Consider the following 16,502-nt stretch of genomic DNA (forward strand, 5'->3'; position numbering starts at 1 on the left):
GTTAGTCGACCAAAATGTTGAGGAATTTAGTTGACTAAAACTAGACTAAAATTAAATTAATTAACATGACTAAAATATGACTAAAACTAAAATACATTTTCGTCAAAAGACTGCGACTAAAACTAAATTAAAAATGGCTGTCAAAACTAATACTGGCCGGTAGTATGATAAAATAGAAACCTACTTGCTTAACAAGTGTCAGAATGTTCCCAAAATAAGATGATTATGTGACATGACACCAGCACATCCCGGCTGTTGGAGACAACTGGTAAGCAGAAACCTGCTAAAACAGTTGACTAAAATAGCGATCTTTTTGTATGTCTCTGACGATTCTAATTACCACAATAAGAATCAGAAGCACTTTATTAATCCCTGAGGGGACATTAAGAGTTTCATTTAAACACATAAAAACATTATCAACAGCATTAAATAGCAGTGGAAATGTTTAATTATCTGTTAGATCCGGAGCTTGAAAGTTACCAGCGCTAGCTTATTAGCATGTAGCATTCTCTTCTTTCACTGTATTTACATTTCAACATAGCTAAATAAGATGAAATGACCACAATCGCCCTTTAGTGTACAAGAGACACACTACATCAGTCACATTAGAGTTAAGATAAGATCATAAAAACCACAACTGCACATGTGCATAGAAACGTACTGACTGTAAAAAGTGCCATGACGTCAGACAAGGCAGCACAAATCTTCAATGATTACTTTCAAACTAGTAAAAATAACATTTATATTATGTGCTGTCATCACTGTCAGTAGAAATGTTGACATTTTATCCTACAATAATTCCACTTCTAACTAGAGAAAACATGTTGCAACAAATTGTTCATGCTTTTTATGTTTTACACATGCACACATAAAATACAATTGCAGTCCAAGAACCATTGTAAAGTAGCTACTAAATAAATCAGAAGTTACTCACAAGTTACTCAATATTTGAGTTGGGGTTTTTTCGCGGAATATTTACGTTAGTAATTATTTTGATTACTTATTAACTAGATCCACTTGACATCCATTGCACCGGTCCCCTAGGGGGGTCCCCACATCTGCGGTCCCCTCAGAGGTTTCTCATTGTGCCTTTTGGGTTGAGTTTTTTCTTGCCCTGATGTGGGATCTGAGTAGAGGATGTCGTTGAGGCTTGTGCAGCCCTTTATAAATAATAAATGATAAATGGGTTATACTTGTATAGCGCTTTTCTACCTTCAAGGTACTCAAAGCGCTTTGACACTATTTCCACATTCACACACACATTCACACACTGATGGCGGGAGCTGCCATGCAAGGCGCTAACCAGCAGCCATCAGGAGCAAGGGTGAAGTGTCTTGCCCAAGGACACAACGGACGTGACTAGGATGGTAGAAGGTGGGGATTGAACCCCAGTAACCAGCAACCCTCCGATTGCTGGCCCAGCCACTCTACCAACTTCGCCACGCCATCCCTTTGAGAAACTTGTGATTAAGGGCTATATAAATAAACTTTGATTGATTGATAGATTGAGTACTAATTGTTACTTTTACTTGAGTCATTTTATTCTAAAGTAACGGTTCTCTTACTTGAGTACAAATTTTGGGTATTCTACCTACCTCTGGTCACTAGTACATAATAGTACAGTATATAACGGTAAAACATTGGTTTTAGCAGTAATATAGAATAGTAAAAGAAACAAACAAGCACTCGTTCTTCTGGTAGCCTCAGCTGACAATGTATTAACAAAATCATGATGTGTGTATTATTATTGTGTACGTGTCTGTACAGCATGTTTAGTTGATAGATGATGACATGTTTTTTTTGCCATAGTGCTAATAGTAGTAACTACTGTACATCACAATACAGCTTTGTTGTTGACAGCTGTTGAACTTGAGCGTGCCTTCTCCCTGTCGGGGCGGCGATACAGTATATTCACCGTTTTCAACTGTAAACGTTTATGTGGGGACAGGCCCTTAGTTTTGTTAAACATTACGCCAAAAATGTCAACTGGGTCCCAAGAGAAGAGAGAGGAAAGACAAACATGTCATGACATTACTTTAAGTGCTTACTTACACTAAATTACCACATACACAAAAGTCATCTTACATCAGACTATCTTCCTTGCCAAGCCAGGTGAGTTGAGCTCCTGGCTCCTGTCTAATGTGGCTGCCTATACAACAGTACCTAACTGAGTAGACAGGGCAAGCGCTCTGCTCCGCCCACATACCCCCCGGGCCCACTAGTCAGCAGAGATCAGTCGCAGTGAGAGAGAATTTGCCCCCTTCAGGGAGGGCCTGATGTCGGAGAGATTAATTACAGACAGCAGCACGCTGGGAGCGCACAGCGCTTGGAGGCGCAAATATATTCATCTGCGTATGGGCAAATCTCGCACTCTTGCTCCCGGGCAGGGTCCATCAGCATGTTGGATCCCACATGAACATCAAAACCCCCAGAGGTGCTGCTCTTTTGTCTTCAGGTAGTCCTGCCTGGCATTGTGCCCACGGCCTCCTGCTTTCATGTGGGCAGGGGAATTATCCTCCCACTTCTGTGTGTGTGCTGTTGCACTGAAGTGTGAAGCCTTTACAGGTACCGGCTTTCATATGTTTTCCTTTTTGGAAGGCATGCAGCCAACTAGCCTCACAGGTGTCTGTTCTCCCGGAGGCTCCAGAGCAAGGCAGCAATGTGGACAAGACTGCAGCCAAGTGACTATTAGCAGAAGAGTCAGAGGACCATAACTCTGAGGCTACACGGCTGCACTCTCAGTTAAGCAGTGAAATATCAGGAAGTGGTTTGACGTGTGCGTGAAGTGTGTGTGTCTGTGCACGCATATGTGCTGTAAATCACTCTGGGGGTTTTTTTTTGTCATCCTAAAAAGTTTTAACGTGTATCCATGCGTGGCCGCATGTGTTTGCCTTTCTCCCATGTTTAGGTTTGTTTGTACAAGGCAAACAATTTACGGTAAAAAACCGCGGTATGCCTTGGTTGCTTATTTTTGAGGATTATTGCCCACTCTTCAAAGACGAGTGTATAAGATGTGGTTTTGTGGCGATCCCCACTGCAAATCCACCTTAAAAAGCTTTTCCATACCGCAAACTCCTCGCTGAGCATGGTGGCTGACTGAAGCTGGAGTCAATTCATAACTTTTCCCAACAAAAGATCATCAGAGATTTATCATAAGATGAACGCTGAGCTTATGTTTGTGGGTGTTTACAATGGAAACAAAATGAAATAGCTACAGTATTAAACTGTGCCACATTGTTTCCTTCAAGCATTCAGTATGACATTATAGCAGCTGGTACCCCAAATGAAGGGTGCACAAATAAAGTTAGATAAAGTCATACTTGAGATTACTACATTAGCTATTACTGCTTCCAACACAGGATATCACCTAATTGGTCTGAAAATCTGAAGCCATGCATTGGTATTTTTATGCATTTCCCCCCATGTCCCAGTCCCCAAAACAGTGCAGGCAGGCACTGTTTGTTTACGCTGCAACAGAATGGAACCGCAGGACAAGCAACAGCTGGCCTCTTGATGCTGCGCTGCAGACAGATAAGAAGCACCAATGCTCCTCCATGCTGAAACTTCAAACAAACGGCACTGTAAGGAATCATTTGGTTGTGTTAAGAACGTTGTTCAATTGTCATTAATTTAAAATCTGAATGAATAATCCAGGTTCTTGGAATGAAAAAAATATAAAATACAACTAAAACAAGATGATACCACCGATGTGGTAGCGAGTCAGGCCAATTTTTTAATAATGCAAAGCAGATGCATTATATGTTGGCTCCACCTTCTCAATTAAAGGTGATGCTACTGTGATTAAAAGACAAAAAATGTAGAAATCCTTCATGACGCAAAAATGCGGGATGCCTGATCACGCTATCGCTTAAAGTCAATACTTATTCCAAAATAGAAATCCATTCTCCCACCCCTTGGTTGGCTTTGATGTGCAATGTCTGGTTCTTACATCAGACACTGGGGTCAATGCCTGAAAAGGCAAGTCAATTTTGAGGCAGACATCAGAGGGGCTTCAACTGCAAAGGTAGAGGGGCCGTGAGAGTTGGACCATCAGCATGCCGACATGCTCATTTGTTAGATCAAAATGGAATAGATATTAGGGACCCCTCAGACAAAGTGTGTTCATTGTTTCATTTCATTATACCAGACCATTTTACGAGCAAGAACACAAACAGTCACGACCGGCACTACCCGGCCAGTCTGTCAGGAGCCATTAAGATTTGTTTATCATTAAATCAAAAGCCCACAAGACTGCCTCCTTGTATTAGAGATGTTGTCTTCAACAACAGCTATTAGTTCTGATGTCTGAATTCTAACTCTTTTACACGACAGAAGGAAATCAACCCTAACAAGCTCAAGTTGATATTATAAAATACATGTATGTTTACTGCTTTTTTACATTTTTCTTTTTTCTACTTGCTTGTAGCAATTCATATTGTGTCTAACATCCCCAGTCCGAGGTCTGCAACAGTTAAAGGGTCTGATGATAATTTTAATCCACATTTAACTCACTCCTCGTGGTCTAGAGATGTGTTAGATATGCTTTGTTGTAAATTTTGTGTACATTTTGCTCTACAGTTACATTTATTACCCACTTTCTGTGTTTTACTGCGGTTCGCGTGTATGTGTGTGCGTGCGTGCGTGCGTGCGTGCGTGTGTAGGCGTTCCCTTTAAATTGCAATTCAAACCCTCTAAGCCTTACCCTCTTTCGAAAGTAAAATAATTGATCTATTGAAAAACGCACATTTTTTAAATATATATCTTGAAAACAAACATCACTGCTATTTTTTCCCCAGACACGGTCAATAATAAACTTTATACACAGTAAATCAGGGGTATAAAAAACAAACAGGTGAAATGTAACAAGAAAATGTTACATTTTTTACTCTAATAACACAAAGCTGCCATGCAGGCTGTTTCTATCTTTAAAAAATAATAATGAATCAAAATCAAAGTCATTATGAATTATTGACCTATTCAAGGCTCCATTTACTTAACATTAAATATTCCACTGAGATATTTTGGGTGGAAAAGGTTGCATATTTTTTGGTTGCCATTTAAAAAACAAAGTTTTTTAAAGAAGGGCCTAAAACGAACAAACAAAAAACATAAACAACAATAAAACTTATAATTGACGGATAGATCTGAAGTTGATAATGATAAATGGGTTATACTTGTATAGCGCTTTTCTACCTTCAAGGTACTCAAAGCGCTTTGACAGTATTTCCACATTCACCCATTCACACACACATTCACACACTGATGGCGGGAGCTGCCATGCAAGGCGCTAACCACCACCCATCAGGAGCAAGGGTGAAGTGTCTTGCCCAAGGACACAACGGACGTGACTAGGATGGTAGAAGGTGGGGATTGAACCCCAGTAACCAGCAACCCTCCGATTGATCTTGAGACTATTGTGGTAAAAGTTAAAAAAAAATTTGGATTTATTTTTTTAAACTTTACTGAGCAGTACCCTTTTGGATCCCCAATAATTTTAGTGGGACTTTTTTTTTTTTTTAAGTGTCATTGCTCAAAAAAATGAATTAAAATCAATGTTGTTATGAGTTATTGACCTTTTTAAGACTCCAATTATTATATAATCTCAAATATTCCAATTTAAAATTTATTGGGGGAAAATATTGCATATTTTGTGTTTTTTTCCATAAAAAACCACGGTTTTCCTTGACAAAAATGGCATACAACTTAAATCTTTAAAAGTGTTATATTGACAGATAGACCTAATGTTGATCTAGAGATTTAAACCTTGAACAATAATAATAATAATAATAATAATAATAATACTAAATAAGGACACATTTGTAATATTTTTTTTGACCAAAACCTTTTGGGGTCCCCAGGATCAAGTCTGAGTGGCGGCCTAAATGTATCTTTTTTATACATATATTGTATTGGTTTTTAAAATAAAAAATATCAAAATGGCCCCCGCTTTGATTTTTCAGTGAGCGGCCCTCAGTGGAAAAAGTTTGGACACCCCTGCAGTAGATTCACCGGTCACAACCTTACGTACTACTTGTGTGGCATTTACCAGCATTAATCTCACTGCATGTTGAACATAGGTGTTGATATGAACATTCTATGGGTAGATGAAAGTAATATTTTATCCTACCTTCTCTTTTGTTTTCTCAAACCAAGTTTTAAAGTCGCAATGGCACAGTCTTTTTCGTTTGAGTTTGGCGGCTAATCCAATTACATATAGGTCCATGTTGACAAAACAGTTCCGCTTAAAATATCGCGGACAAATAAACATGGAAGAATTTATTTTATAGATATTAGAGCGGACGGGATTGCATGAGAAGAGACGGAATAACACAGCAGGCTCCAGGCAGCTGTCTCGACTCAGCAGAGTGGGAGGAGGCTGGCCGACACCATGTACAAAGATGCCCACATGAGTACGTCCATCAATCTATGACGTCACATTTTTTGTGGGGAATAATTCTGTCTGATTTCTACTTTGTTTTATGAATTCTGACAAATTGTGATAACCATAATACCTGTACTTTATTAACAATAATTAAATCGTAATCGAATCGAATCACGAGGTGCCTATGATGGTACACTCCTAGTATGTACAGAATACCTGTATATTTTCTAAATAATAATGTGGCAAACCCACATCAAATACAACCATGGATGAAAGACAGACACAGAGGACCTAGAGAACAGCTTCTGTATGTGTCATTACATGTAGCAGCATTCTATAAGTTGAAGACGTGTGGACAGATAAAGGCCCTCTAATTGGGGGATTTTCCCTGGACTGTCTCATTTTGACTTCCAGCGTCTTTAAATGCTGTGCAAACACATGGCTGAGGGCATATTTCTCAGATCCTGTACACACCCTTTCTCAATATTTTTTTTACAAGTATTCTAGTTAAACGCTGCAGTATGTACGGCCGATGAAATATGCCTTTGATATGGACACTTAAATTGATTTACATCCAGAAGTTTATCATTGCTTACTCATAAGGCAGCACCCCTAAGCATTCTGTCCTGTGAAGAGCCTTTCAGGTAGGAAACTACCTGCTTTGATTGATAGCCTGCACTGATTGAAAATGTAGTCTAGACTGATGCATATGACATTATCTTTAAGTCCTATGGTAAAAATAATTTCCAAATTTTAACAAATCGGAGCTTGTCCAAAGTCCAGTATTGACTTTCTTTAACCTTCCAAGGTTTCACATTGTTCCCACTGGGTTGAGTTGTCTCTTGCTCTGATGTGGGATCAGATCAGAGGATGTCGTTGTGGTTTGTACAGCCCTTTGAGACAATTGAGATTAAGGGCTATATAAATATGTCCCAATAATCCTAGGAGCTATGTTGTCCGGGCGCTTCTATGCCCCCTGGTAGCGTCTCCCAAAACAAACAGGTCCTAGGTGAGGGATCAAACAAAGAGCAGCTCGAATACCTTTATGAAGAAGAAACGAGGACTCAGATTTCCCTTGCCCGGACGTGGGTTACCGGGGCCCCCCTCTGGAGCCCCCTCTGGATGACGAGCACCTGGTGGGCGGGCCTGTCATAAAGACAGGCCCGAAGAGGCAATGTGGATCCCCCTCCAATGGGCTCACCAATAATAAGAGGGGATATAGAGGTCGGGTGCCGTGTGAGCTATTATAATTTATAATATTGTAATGCTCCACAGTGGAGAAGGAGAGACACAGTCGGCGATAAACTCTCAGACGCTTTAACAAACGGTAGTAAACTCAGGGAGTCAAAACACACATATACAAGAGCTGCTGTTCGCCACAACTCACACTCAAAACACTCAAAACAAAGACAGCCTCACTCTTACTTGACCACGTTCACTGTGCCGCTTGACAATTCTTTCTGCACAAGTCACAGCACCACCCCTTAAAGGCGCACACAGACATATCACAGATATTACACTTTTGTCTTGTGCCGTTTGCATTTGCTGTGAGTGACCTTTCTCAAATCACTGCAGTTATCTGCCATTTTTGTTTTGATGATGCCACAAACAGGCAAAAAGACTTAACATTTATATCCTTATTTTTAAAAGTGCTAAACTTCATATAAAGCTTGTTGTTTTTAAATCCAATGTTGCATTTTATCTAGTATCCATAACATCGATCAATTCCCTTTTAAAACAAGCATGAATCGATGTCCAACTCTGGGACTTGAAATTTAAGAATATAAATCGATTTATCGATATATTGATCAATCATTACATCCCTATTATGTAGCATTATCTTTCTCTACCCACAATCCCACATAGCTATGGTAAACAAGCTGAAATGCCCAGAATCGCCCCCTAGCATTTGTGAGGCACACAGCATATGCCCAACAGCAGAATTAGAGCATGAAAACCTGGCCTTAATATGGATGTATGAAAATAGAAGAATGGGTGGTGTTGCTCAGATGGTAGCACGGCCGGCAAGAAACTTGAGGGTTCCTGGTTCGAATCTAACTTCCGCCATCCTAGTGCCATATTAATATAATTCCTGAAAGAAACAAAATTACTTGAGAAATCAGACTGATTTAGTGCATGGAAATATACTTAGTGTTATGGTAGTTCATGCTGTATTTCAGGAAGTTTGGATCCGATCCACATCTTTTTAGTCTTGACCCGAAAAAGTTTGGGAAAAGCTGGTTTAGATGAAGAGTAGAGGATGGTAGTTTATACACTTTTTACAGGTATGACAAGAGTTTCATATTACTTACACAATAATTACACAATTACTTTCAGAGTGGTAGTGGAAATGCAGTTTGTCTAGTATGGCTGACACCCCTATTTTATTGTTTCACGGCTATCTTGACACCCACTCAGGAGTATAAAGTAACACTGCAATGAACTCTGGGACATACGATCCCGCCACCGATAGACACAGCACTGCCACAGATTGCGTTAAGCTCCAAATTAAAGTAGGCACATCAAAAGGTCCTGCGAGGAGGCAGCATGGAGATGTGACAGGGTGAACGGAGCAGAAAGAGAAAAAAAATCCCTCCTAATTTACGCAACCCGTAAACGAGACAGAACCAAATCCAAATCAATATCTGTGAGTAGTAAGAGTGTTATTCCAATGATGGTGTGGAACATCAAAGTGGCTAGCAAAATGAAACTATGTCTTTCAGAGTGCACCAAAATGCTTTTTTGACACAGCTAGCATACATTTTGCATCTAAATCGACAACATTTGACGCAGGAGCAGTTGCCTCTCTCAGTTGAGAGACAATTTAATTGTTAAGCTTCAACCACACCTGACTGACAACTCAAAGACTATTTCTACAGAAGCTAAATCAAATAGCTTAATTATAATCACGTCAGTGAAATCACTTGACAACATTCTGACAGCAGCTACAACACTCTCAGCTTTGTCTAGACACTAGTACAACCAGTTTTGTTTCATGTACGCATGATTCAAAGCCCAAATCTACTTATTTTTTTCTGTCAGTATTCGACAGGCTTTATCTATGTCCTCCATGCGTAAGGAAGAGACCGCTGGGATCATACTGTCTCTGCAGATAATCTCTATTTATTTTGCTGTCCAGGGTGGAAAATTTGCAACACATCCCCTGGAGATTTTCTGTAAGTGTTTTATCACTTTAAGATTCTCCTGAAGATATTGGAGCATGATTGGTGAATGGGAAAGACTCTGAATGATGCTGTCTGCCTAATTCCCATGGCTTGTCCAGGAGCTGTTCAAACAACGCCCAGGGAGCCGCCGAGCGCTCACTTAAGTGTCTCTGTGGTTGTTGAAAACCAGATGAAGGGCAAAGAGGGGTATTGGACAGGAGTAGAGGAGTGGTGTATGCGTGTTTGCCTGATTGCATCGGCACACAAGCGTGCCTTCAAAGCCTTCCCCTCCCCACCGCCCAGTTCGACCAGATAAGGGCCCCCCTTACACTGTGGTTCAGCTAGGGGACAGGAAAGACACACGGAGGGGTCAGCGGTAGTGCCATCTGCTCCACGTGTACGACAGATAGTGTACATCAATAAGCAGCTTCACTTTGTAAACAAACTGCATATCAACCTAATTTAGCTTTGATTGCTATGTGAGCTATATATTGAAGTGCATATGTGGTATACCACATTGGCCCACTAATTTAAGATACATGAGGACATTAGAGGGACCCTGTGTGTGTGTACGTTATTTAACACACATACAGTGGTCATTTAATAACACCAAAAGTCTTACTGCACAAAAAAAAGAAATGGGTAAAATATTGGATAAAGAATTTTACAGTCAACATATATTGTGCTAGAGCTCAGCAGACAACACTTGTGCTCCATTTAGCAAGCGTCAGAGGATTAACTGTGCATGTTTAGGTCATCAAGCTGTAACATTCCCTTACTTTGTGGTGCCACAACTGTGCAACAACAAAGACTAAGACCGAGGCACATTGGTATGTAACTTCATCCACGAGTAACAATTCTAAATATGAAGAATTGGGTTTCAGTCATCTGCCTTATGGTGATTTTGAGATAAACATGTAAGCTCCGACCCCACACCTCCACAATGCAGACAAGTATTCACACTACCGCAACCTCTGACTGGTTACCCAACCTCTTAAGACGAGACATCAAACCATGTCAGCACCTGCCACAGAGGTCATATCAAGTTGCACACTGGGAGCTAGGCTCATACCTTTAGGTAGTGTTCATGTTTTTTGCCACTTGTACACTTTCAAGACATCATTCCATCTGTCATTAGCTTTTTTTCCCTGTCAAGATCGCAAAAAGGACCCATGCTTAATTAAGCAGTTAAATTGTTTCTAGTTTATCTTCATTCTGCCAACACAAAACTTCACCCAGAATGGTGAAGTTTTAAAGAGGTTTACATTGATCGCCCAAAAGACAATAATTATATATGCGGTTCGGATCATCTATAGATGAATGATTAACTTGAACAGACAACAAATAAAGTAGCCACAGTCGCCATGCAGTGTAATAAATAACACGGAGGAACAACAAAGTGATGAGTCAAAGTAGAAGCAAATATGAGTTCCAATTGAAGTCTACAGTGAGTGAAACTGCCGTGGAGTTGCTTGTCAATGAGCCAAAGAAAACAGAATCAGCTTTGCTTAAGAGCGAGAACAATTACACAAAAGAAACCATAATACCTGCTCAAACAAACCAAAGATTAATGCCCTTTAGACAATAGTGTTAGGGCAGAATATGGCTATTGGGCTGCGGCTAACGAGTCATCTCGCTGGGTGGGTGAGGCATGTCCCAGTAATCACTTTGTTTGGGAAGACAAATGGCCTAAGTGTGTCTGCTCAAATTGAGGAAATTCCTAATCCAAATCCACAACCATAGGCAACAGACAACTTTAAACCTCGAAAAGCCTCCAATTTGGTTTGGTGAGGCAGGATAATGACAAGGAAAGGTTGGAAGTTTCCAATCTGTCTCTTAGTACAGGCATGTAAAAGCCACAAGAATGATGAAGTAATGTTATATACTGAGACACACAGACAAGGGCTAATCATATCGCAAAAGAGACTTGGAGAACAAACAAATGAAAGGGGTTCCGAAAATGAGACGGAAGACGACAAATTAAGGTGAGGTCTCAGCTTCCAGAGTGAAACAATAGACCTAGTTCCTGGAACTATAAGTTCCTGTAGAAGAGTGTGGTTTGTGTTTCCACCGCATTCAACAGTTCAGGGTAGTCAGGCTGATGACGTATGGAGGAGTGGTTTAGTATATTTCTACACTGATACCATGTAAATAAACAGACAGTATTAGGTCAATTATTTTACTAAAAAATAAGTAAATGAATTACAAAACAATATACAAAACAATATAATTTAAAAAATAAAGTGTACCAAATTATTCATAAAAAGTCTGGCGTTTTTCCACAATGTCCAACAGTCAGAAAGTCGTACTCTCAGTAAATGATAAATTCACAAGGGTCGGGTGACTACTCCATTTCACCTGTAAAAAACAATATATAAATAATTGTCAGTGGTAGCTTGTGAGCATTTGCATTCTATTCACTCGGGTTGAGGCTAACAACTATATAAATGGCATGTCACTGACTACTTTTACAACATGTAATAAAATAAAGAGTTAATATTTGGTGTCATTTACTTCGTTCCACTTGTTTACTGCCTCCTTTATTTCACATATATCCAACAAAGTCTCAGAGTGGTAGCAGCTGAGGTCGTTGTTTTGAGTCAAGCCTCATTCTTCACCGTAAAGACGTTTTAGAGAGTCCGTCCACTTCTCGTAGCTTCACGCATCTAAATTTAGTTTATAAAAATAACAAAACAATAAATTGCATAAAGTTTAAAGACTACGACTGAGTAAAATCACTGCAAGATAGGCCACTGATGAGCGTTTTTCGGCACAAAGATGCCCCACAAAAGCTCCTGCAAGTCGAACATTTTTTAGAAATGCCCCCAATTGTGTTCAACCAATCAGCGTTCGACAGCACAGCCTGCCCCTGAAAAAGTTACGGGAACCTTCCAAAAGTCCCACCGAGCTGGCAGGAACTCTGACAGGTTCCTCAAGAGCTAAATCTACTTTGGTAGTTTTTGATGGAAAGACGGGGGGGAACTTTATTTACTTGGGTAAATGGGAACGTTCCTGTAAAAGTTTCTGTGGTGGGAAAAGGCCTAATGTCCAGAAAAGTATTAGGCTGCAAAGTATCAGCAAGAGTCATGTTGCCACAAACGTGCTGCAATCGTTGGCAAAATTAGTGACAAACATGCAGGGGTGTATGTGTGTGTGTGGCAAAAGGATGGGACATTGAACTGGGGACCCTTTGGTCCAGACTTGAAAAGGTATTCTTTCATCATAGCTAATCTCCAAAATACAAATAGAAGAACATCCACATCCGACGGTGTGGCCCTCACCTGACAGGATGACAAGGGATTGTGGGATAAATAAAAGTCTATCCTCTCCAACCCTTTTACGTGAGGGTGATCAAGACTGTATGCGCTACCACTATGTGTAGACTGACTGTAGGAAAGAACATCTTCACTGTTTTCATTAAAATATTTTGGATGGAGATACTCAGGTTGCATTGCACGTAGCCAAACGTGCGAAGTGGAGCTGGTATCTCGGCTGGCAATCTGTTTTATTAAAGTTGTTTATGTTATAAAAGACCTGCTGAGAATGCGTGTGTGTTTATTATTGGAACTGGAAAGGATGTGTGTATGCGCTCTTGAACTACTGGTTCAATTAGGCCAGTGTTTCTCAATTATTTTCTGTTATTCCCCTCCCTTTGGAAGAAGAAAGTATTTTGCCCCCCCATTTTCCACCGTGACTATAAATAGTATAATTTATCTATAAAATGGTTATAAGTACACCTCTGCATAATATTGTACCCACATAATCAGTAAATAAAACAACACACCAGTCTTTCCTTGTATCCCACTGTAGTTACAGTAAAGCCAAGGTCATATTCTAGTGCAGGGGTCACCAACCTTTTTGAACCAAGAGCTACTTCTTGGGTACTGATTAATGCGAAGGGCTACCAGTTTGATACACACTTAAATAAATTGCCAGAAATAGCCAATTTGCTCAATTTACCTTGAACTCTATGTTATTATTAATAATTAATGATATTTACACTTAATTGAACGGTTTAAAAGAGGAGAAAACACGAAAAAAAAATGACAATTAAATTTTGAAACATAGTTTATCTTCAATTTCGACTCTTTAAAATTCAAAATTCAACCGAAAAAAAGAAGAGAAAAACTAGCTAATTCGAATCTTTTTGAAAAAATTAAAAAAATAATTTATGGAACATCATTAGTAATTTTTCCTTATTAAGATTAATTTTAGAATTTTGATGACATGTTTTAAATAGGTTAAAATCCAATCTGCACTTTGTAAGAATATATAACAAATTGGACCAAACTATATTTCTAACAAAGACAAATCATTATTTCTTCTAGATTTTCCAGAACAAAAATTTTAAAAGAAATTCAAAAGACTTTGAAATAAGATTTAAATTTGATTCTACAGATTTTCTAGATTTGCCAGAATAATTTTTTTGAATTTTAATCATAATAAGTTTGAAGAAATATTTCACAAATATTCTTCGTCGAAAAAACAGAAGCTAAAATGAAGAATTAAAATGAAATGTATGTATTATTATTTACAATAAAAAAAAAAATTACTTGAACATTGATTTAAATTGTCAGGAAAGAAGAGGAAGGAATTTAAAAGGTAAAAAGGTATATGTGTTTAAAAATCCTAAAATCATTTTTAAATTTGTATTTTTTTTCTCTAAAATTGTCTTTCTGAGAGTTATAAGAAGCAAAGTAAAAAAAATTCATGAAATTATTTAAACAAGTGAAGACCAAGTCTTTAAAATATTTTCTTGGATTTTCAAATTCTATTTGAGTTTTGTCTCTCTTAGAATTAAAATGTCGGGCAAAGAGAGACCAGCTTGCTAGTAAATAAATACAATTTAAAAAATAGAGGCAGCTCACTGGTAAGTGCTGCTATTTGAGCTATTTTTAGAACAGGCCAGCGGGCTACTCATCTGGTCCTTACGGGCTACCTGGTGCCCGCGGGCACCGCGTTGGTGACCCCTGTTCTAGTGTGGCAAAAAAAAGTTCCCCTGTCATCGTACTGCGCCCCTCAGGGGGCCTGCCCCACTATTTCAGAAGGACTGCATTCGGCTATGGCTTAGGGCAGGGGTCGGCAGCCCAAAATGATTAAAGAGCCATATTGGACCAAAAATAAAAATAAAAAAATCTGTCTGGACATGATGTAAGTGTCTATATTAGCTATATTAGCCTACTATCAAAGGCTGACACAAATCTTCGTTGACAGAAATTTTGTATTTTAATTTTTATTCTACATATTTTTGCAACATTGGAAATCATTAGTAAAATATAGGATTCTCCCAGGATGAGATAACTTCTGGAAATTACTGGTTCAGAATGGCCAAAGGTATAGATGTGTGTGTCCAAGTTTAAAGAAACTGCAGGCTGTCTTCTTCTAATGGATTTATTAAAATTTTTGTAAGCTGGGTAACGTTTGCTGTGGTCTGGAACAACATGGCACACAAACAACTATCAGAAATACAGCCAATATTACATACAGATAATGTGTCATGAGACATGCAAATATAAATTAATTACGGAGAGGACCTAAGTAAAGGAAATTAAATGAGCTCATATATACCTACAAACTAGGCATAATGATGCAATATGTACATACAGCTAGCCTAAAAAGCATGTTAGCATCGATTAGCTTGCAGTCATGGATTGACCAAATATGCCTGATTAGCACTCCAGCAAATCAATTAAATCAACAAAGCTAACCTTTGTGCATTCACGCACAGCATGAATAAACAAATACTCTCATCAGTGAAGCATGTATAACATAAACAGTGGGATTTATAACAATTAGGAAGGGTTGTGTCATGTTTGTTCTCCTACAGAAAATATATAGATTTTTTCATCTTTTTCCATTTTCACACATTTCTGAAAGAGGTCCAGCGAGCCACTAGGGCGACGCTAAAGAGCCGCATGCACTTCACGGACTGTATCCCTTGCAGACTGTATCGAAATACATTGTAGGAACCAGAATATTATTAACAGAAGAAAACAACCCTTTTGTGTGATTGAGTGAGAATGAGTGTAAATGGGGGAGGGAGGGTTTTTGGGTTGGTGCACTAATTGTAAGTGTATCTTGTGTTTTTTATGTCGCTTTAATAAAACAATTGAATAAAAAGAGCCGCATGCGACTCTAGAGCCGGGTTGCTGACCCCCGGCTTAGGGTGTGACTAACCATACAAAACCGCTACATCCGCAACAAAACTTGATTTACGCCAGTTTTTGCTTTTTAATGTTTGACATCAGATTCATAAACGTATTGTATGAAGTAGTCTTGATTATATTAGGATGTCATCTATATAGATCAGTGTTTCCCATAAACTGCCAAGATACCTGTGGTGGTGGGGGCGTGGCTATGGCCGTGGCTATGGCCGTGGTTATGACATCATCAAGTAATTTGCATAATTTACTACAATGGTTTGATTTTCTCTAAAAAGGCAAAAAAAAATGTATACTTACTAATTAATAATAACAGTTTTGTTTTAAACGTCCATCCATCCATCCATTTTACAATATAATTACAACACTTTATGTACATATTTATATACAGATTTGAACAATAAGTTATTCACTGAAATATATTTATTAATTGTGGTTCTTACAAAAAATATATCTTATAAAATATAAAAGCTAAAATGTCTCAAAGCTCTGCCCCTTTAATTAGTGCATACTAAATAATTTAACTTTAGCCTACTACTACAACCATATTATTTACCAGCAACATAAAGTGAAACAGAGGCAGAGGTGTTCTGCCACAGTCAGTAACAAATAAACAGAAAACAGTAGTGGTGGTAGATAGACACAGAGCTTCATCAAACATCTGATCCACTGAACAAAGAGCTCCAAAAATCTTGAACTTTAGACTGCCATCAGTTTTACTCCCTACACTTAACCATGTGTTTCCTACTGCCTGCAGACTTTGCACCCTTTGTTATATACACATGTTGTGTTTCT

The 16,502-nt window shown here is 38.8% G+C and overlaps 1 protein-coding gene across 9 annotated transcripts in view; it reads right to left on the minus strand.

Moving 5' to 3' along the window:
- Nucleotides 1-16,502, minus strand: part of LOC133639584 (lymphoid enhancer-binding factor 1-like) — a 222,460-nt gene that overhangs the window by 182,520 nt on the left and 23,438 nt on the right. The gene's annotated exons all lie outside the window — the stretch shown is intronic.

Source organism: Entelurus aequoreus, linkage group LG22 (genome assembly GCF_033978785.1).
Source record: "Entelurus aequoreus isolate RoL-2023_Sb linkage group LG22, RoL_Eaeq_v1.1, whole genome shotgun sequence".
In the NCBI taxonomy this organism is placed as follows: Eukaryota; Metazoa; Chordata; class Actinopteri; order Syngnathiformes; family Syngnathidae; genus Entelurus; species Entelurus aequoreus.